Source organism: Prunus persica, chromosome G8 (assembly GCF_000346465.2).
Source record: "Prunus persica cultivar Lovell chromosome G8, Prunus_persica_NCBIv2, whole genome shotgun sequence".
NCBI lineage: Eukaryota > Viridiplantae > Streptophyta > Magnoliopsida > Rosales > Rosaceae > Prunus > Prunus persica.
In genome coordinates this window covers 16844973-16851368 of record NC_034016.1, presented here as the reverse complement: position 1 = coordinate 16851368, position 6396 = coordinate 16844973, and the positions used below count along the sequence as shown (strand labels likewise).

Sequence of the window (6396 nt, the reverse complement as noted above, 5' to 3'; positions counted from 1 at the left end):
TTGAAAATATCAAAAATATCGATGTGATGAAGAAAAAAAAAAGGGAAAAAAACACAAAGGGGATTCAAGGTGTTTCCTCTTGTAAAATTAGTCATCCTTGGTTTGCTTTGTATTGTGGCGTCCAAGTGGTAAGTTCTTTTTTCTTCTAAATATTGAGACATGGACAGATAAGGAATGATGGACCTTACATTTCTTACTTTAACAAAGTTCACAAGATGAGGACCATGAGAGTAGGCGGGAATGACCAGGAATTGGTGCCATAGGGAAGGACTATACTCGTAGAGAAAGAGGCGAGGCAATTTTGTCAAGTCAAGAAGATGATTCGTTATCTATAACTTCGGACTCTGTTGGAATGGGAAGTAGTAATTATGATTATACTCATAACCAATCATTTCCCTACCCTTCATATCCCATTCCTTTTGGGAAGGAATTGAGCAGCTCATGAAAAGAATCTGACTCAATCTTTAAATGATTTTGCTCATGGACTACGTCAACCAATCTCGGATCCATATGGGTGACATGTTAACAATTACATGCAAAACTATTTTGGGAATTTATCATTTGATGACTACTCTTCACAATACACTTATTCTAGATGATGAAGATAGTGAAAAATTTGAACCTTATAGGAACCCTATGTGGTATTAAGTCACTTATGTATCTTACCATGCAATGTATAAAATGTATAAAATGTAAAATAATGTAGTAAATCATTATATATAAATGATTGTGGTGTGTTTAATCTTCTTTCATTAATTACTACATATTTTCTACACTCATAGTGTTTGTCAGCTCGCTATATAATCAACTTAAATTAAATCCATTATGCAATGCATTTCATTCCAATTTTTTGTGACAAACTAATAGATAATTGACTAAATAAACATCCTCCAAAGTTTCAATAAAAATTTCCAAGTTTTTCTTACAATTTCCGTAATTTTTATTTAATTTTTATCGATATTGATATCCAGATATTTCCATTGAAATTTTCGTATTTTTAAATTATCGATATTTCCGATAACTCATTCGAATCCTCTTCCTCAGTCAGCATCCCAGGCTCTCTCTCTCTCTCTCTCTCTCTCTCTCTCTCTTCTTTCTGCCGCGATGCCTCACTCTCAGTCCCTCGCCTAACCCTTCCGAACCAAGTCAGCCGATCTTCTCAGTCCTCTCCCTCACACTCTAATTGATCAGTGTCTCAGTCTCAGAAATTTCGTAAGCCTGTTCAACAATTTTTAAATTAATTTTAATCTTTCTTCACATAATTTGTTTTAAAATTTATATTTGAATTTAACTAGGCCTCGAATTGCTAACCGGTGGTGTGCTTGCTGCTTTCGTGGTGATTTTGGATCAATCTGACTCAGTCCCAATGGTGGTGAGTTCTTATAACTTGGGTATTTGTTAGCATTTAGTCTCATAAAATTGCTAATTGGTTTGAAATGCTTTTGATGTCCCAGATATTAAACCGGTATAAAGTTGGCACCTTTTTTTTTTTTAATTACCCAGATTTCTAAATGGTTTAAAATTTACATCATTTTTATTTCTCCGTATCTAACTTGTAGAAAATTTTCATCCTTTGTTCTTTCTCTTGTATATAGGTGCGTTATGGTTGGTTTTATTGTAGTTATTATGATTGTTTTATTTTGATTATTCTATGTGTAAGTTAAATTTAACAATGTGATGAAACCATGAAGTTGAAGAGAGATGATTAACCAGTAAAATTCCTGTCCTTGCTTTTTTCATTTTTTTTAAAATAAAAATTTGTAATTTGTTTGTTTTTCTGGGCTGATTCTTCTATTAGAAGTATGAACGCAACTTGGGAAAGCGACACAGGCGTAGTGAAGGAAAGTACTTGGGAAAGAATGAAAGGGAAAAGGGAGTATGCAACTCGGTAGTGAGTTCTGACTGATGACTTGTGTATCTGTTAGCATTTAGTCTCATAAAATTGCCGATCTTTGTTGTCAATGATTTTTTTTTTGTTGTTTCATGATCTCTCTTATAGACTATGTCTTTATTTCTCCTGTTTCATGCTTTAATTTTCTCTCATACTCTAATTAATTTGCTGTTTCATGCTCACTGAATTGTCAAAAGTGAATACGCTGGCTATGCTTGCTGAATCTTTAATGTGTTGGAAATCAGTGAACTTAGATGACCCAGAAATTGCACATTCTGTATATCTTGGATATCTAATTGGTTTGAAGGTTGCATCCTTTTGATTTCCAAGATATTAAACCGGTATAAAGTTGGCACCTGTTTTTTTTGGTTACCCAGATTTCTAAATGGTTTAAAAGTTACATCCTTTTTATTTCTCCGTATCTATCTTGTAGAAAATTTCCATACTTTGTTCTCTCTCTTGTATATGGGTGCGTGTTGGTTGGTTTTATTGTTGTTATCCTTGTTTTCTTTTCATTATTCTTTATGTAAGTTAAATTTAACAATGTGATGAAACCATGAAATTAAAGAGAGATGATCAACCGGTAAAATTCCTGTCTTTACTCTTTTCATGTTTTTTTTAATTTAAAATTTGTTTGTTTTTCTGGTCTGATTCTTCCATTAGAAGTACAATCGCAACTTGGGAAAGCAATGCAAACGTAGTGAAGGAAAGAACTTGGAGAAGAATGAGGGGGAAAAGGGTGTATACAACTTGGGGGTGAGTTCTGATAACTTGGGGTATCGTTAGCATTAGTCTCATAAAATTGATGATATTTGTTGTCAATGATTATTTTCTGTTGTTTCATTATCTCTCTTATAGATTTTGTCTTTATTTATGCTGTTTCATGCTTTAATACTCTCTCACACTCTTAATTAATTTTCTGTTTCCTGCTTGCTGAATTGTGAATATGCTGGATATGCTTGGTGAATGTTTAATGTGTTGGAAATTTGTGAACTTAGATGAGTCATTGAAGGTTTGATATGCTGGAAATTAGGATTGTTTGATGAAATGTTGATGTTTTGAAAGTTTTAAATTTATAGAGTGCTTAGTGCTTGTAAGCAGGTTGGGTTTGACTGGACTTTTTAGGTTTTGAAAGTCAGTAGCAGGGTCTGTAAATGTAACAGGAGGTGGAAACAATGGATTTGGGTTAGGCCCAAACCTGCAAAATCAAACCCACCGACAATGGTTTTGTTTGGTTTGGTTACCCTTGAGGTGCTAGTCAAAACCAAACCAAACCAATGTAATCGGTTGAGCTGTGGTTTTGGGGAAAAACCGAACTAATCCAATCCTTGCACATTCTCTACATCTGGAATATCTAATTGGTTTGAAAGTTTGATCCTTTTCATTTCCCAGATATTAAACTTGTATAAATTGGAACCCGTTTTTCTTTTCTCCTTCCAGTTACGCTGGTATCTAAATGGTTTAAAAGTAGGATCCTTTTTTATTTCTCCATATAATTTTAATGCGTTGTTCTTTCTCTTGTATATAGGTGTGTTTTGGTGGGTATTATTGTTATTATTATTGTTTTGTTTATTATTCTTTATGTAAATTGAATATAACAATGTGATTGAATCATGAAATTAGAAGTTTGAGTGCAACTTGGGAAATCAACGCAGATGTTGTGAAGGAAACAATGAGGGAAAAAAAGGTGTGTACAACTTGTTGGACAGAATTAGTGCATTGCCAGATGAAATTCTTGTCAGTATATTGGCTCTCTTGCCGCTAAAGGAAGCCGCAGCTACTAGTATACTTTCTAGACGTTGGCAGTATGTGTGGATGTCCACTATGGTTCTCAACTTTGATGCTAACTTTGATGTTGGTAGCAATATCTGCCACTTTGGAGCCCTCAAACGAAAATTAAGAGACCTGGAAAGTGGTAGATATGTCAATTGGGTGAATCGTGTGGTGGAACAACATAGAGGCCCAAACATCGAGGAATTCAGGGCTTGCTTTCAACTAAATGATCGGTTTACAAATGGATTCAGTTTGCAATTGAAAAGGGAGTTACAACATTCGTGTTGAAGTTTTTTTACCAATAGGACAGTGCTTCATAAATTTCTATGCTTGTATTCTTACATTCCAAGTCTACGCCCCTGTGGATACAAAGTTGGATTTCAGTTCCTCAAAGTTCTTCATTTCCAATGGGTTGATGTGACTGATGAAGTTCTTGAATACTTCTTTTCCAACTGTGCAGTTCTTGAACGAGTAACCGTGTACGGAACAAAAAGTCTAGTTAATTTAAGAGTTGTTCGTCCATCGGCTGCATTGAAGCATTTAGCTATAGGAGCTTGTCTTGGCCTTCAAGGCATAGAGATTTGTGAGGCAAACCTTGTTTCATTTAAATATAATGGAAATGTGATAAACCTGCTTCTCACTAATGTACCATTGCTTGTAGAGGTGTCCATTTCCTATATTTCCAACCCCCATGCATTCATAGAGCTTTTCTCTAGCAAACTTTCATGCTGTCTTTCGCAACTGGAGATTCTCATGCTGAAAATCACTAGAGCGGTTAGTATATGTAATTATGGTGTGTTGGTTTTCTTTTCTTCTTTTATGGATTATGTAGCTCATTGTTCCTTGTTTGGTTTTCAGGATTATAATCCGAAACATGTGTTTCCTATGCTGGCAAATCTCAAGCATTTGGAATTAATAGTTCATGCGGATTACCGTCTGGCTCTTCATCATTTAACTTCTCTTCTAAAAGCATCTCCTTTCTTGCAAAGACTTGTGTTGAAGGTATATGCTTGTACTCAATAGATTACATAGTAAAAGTTAAAACTATATGTAAGTCTTTGTATGGGCAGTTTTGGTGATTTTGTTCATCTTCTTTTGGTTCCATTAACAATTCTGAAGAATGAAAAGTACAACAAAAACAAAAAAGGTTAAATTATGCTGGGTGATGAAACATGCTAATAGATTTCACATTCCTTCTGGTTCTTGTTTTGTCTTACACTTTATTTATTTTTTCTTGGCGCAGTTGGATTTCATTGTATCCCTGGAGGGCATAGAAAAAATAAAGAAGGCTGCGAAATGCCCCCATCATTACCTCAAGGTAGTAGAAATAGTCGGGTATCGTGTGCGTGCATTTGCTGTTGATCATATCTTGTTCTTAATAAAGAGTGCTACTGCATTAGAGAAAATTGTTATTGATCCTCTCCGACGTTGGGCGTATCCCTATGAACCGGGTAGTGAAGAACTCGCTGATGAGGCAGAGGCAAGAGAGCACGCTGTGCAACTCATCAAAACAAAATTGCCTTCAACTGTTGAATTTGTACGTCTGTAGTTACATGGGCCTTGTGCATGATATAGAATATGTTTAATTCCTTTCTAGTTGCTATTGCATTGCAAACTCTATATATCATTTTGTTTACACCTGGTTCAAACATAATTCTATATATAACTACACTACGTAATTCACATGTCACTAACACGTGCAATTCAATATGTATAATTCATGTCACTACCAGGCAGTGATGTGTAATTCAACATATATAATTCTTGTTACAGATTAACAATGACGTGTAATGATCATGTCATTAACTAATAGTGACATGTAATTCATGGCACTGACTGTGACACTGACATTGTAATATTGTCTTCCTTGTTCTATACTTTCAAAGAAACCATGATTCTTTCATTACCATTTTGGCAGGAAACCAGAAGAACATACATTGCTTGAGGCTTAATTAGCCTTTGTTTATAGATTTTCGTTGAATCACTAAGATCTCTAGATACTAAATTACAAGTTTTTCTTCATTTTCTAGCTTAACCCATTGTACTAAGCATTCCTATCAATTTAAAACTTTCAAAACATCAACATTTCATCAAAGAATTCTAATTTCCAGCATATCAAACCTGCAAGGGAGATCATGAAACAACAGAAAATAATCATTGACAACAAATATCAGCAATTTTATGAGACTAATGCTAACAGATACCCCAAGTTATCAGAACTCACCACCAAGTTGTATGCACCCTTTTCCCCCTCATTCTTCTCCAAGTTCTTTCCTTCACTAAGTCTGCATCGCTTTCCGTACTTCTAATGGAAGAAGCAGACCAGAAAAACAAACAAATTAAAATTTTTTTTTTAAAAAAAACATGAAAAGAGTAAAGACTGGAATTTTACTGGTTGATCATCTCTCTTAATTTCATGGTTGATCAACCCCCAGAGGAATACGAATCCGGCGGCCGCCCCTCTTCCACCCCTCAATCTGGCAAACCTCCAAGAGGTATTCAAGCTCTGACACAGTACTTGTGGATACCCTGGTAGCAAACACGAAACATAAAAGACAGACCCGTATCCGCAAGTACTGTGTCAGAGCTTGAATGACTCTTGGAGGTTCCCTGGATTGAGGGGTGGAAGAGGGGCGGCCGCCGGATTAGTATTCATCCGCGGGTTGGGGACAATGAGATTAAGAGAGATGATCAACCAGTTAACATCCAGTCGTAACTCTTTTCCATGATGC

General features: G+C 35.4%; 1 pseudogene across 1 annotated transcript; it reads left to right on the top strand.

The window, feature by feature from the left end:
• LOC18766942 lies at nt 1028-5354 on the top strand (annotated as a pseudogene). The gene is made up of 7 exons (XR_002269501.1): nt 1028-1212; nt 1296-1372; nt 1799-1888; nt 2555-2647; nt 3515-4438; nt 4523-4666; nt 4908-5354. The product of XR_002269501.1 is annotated as an FBD-associated F-box protein At2g26860 (transcript).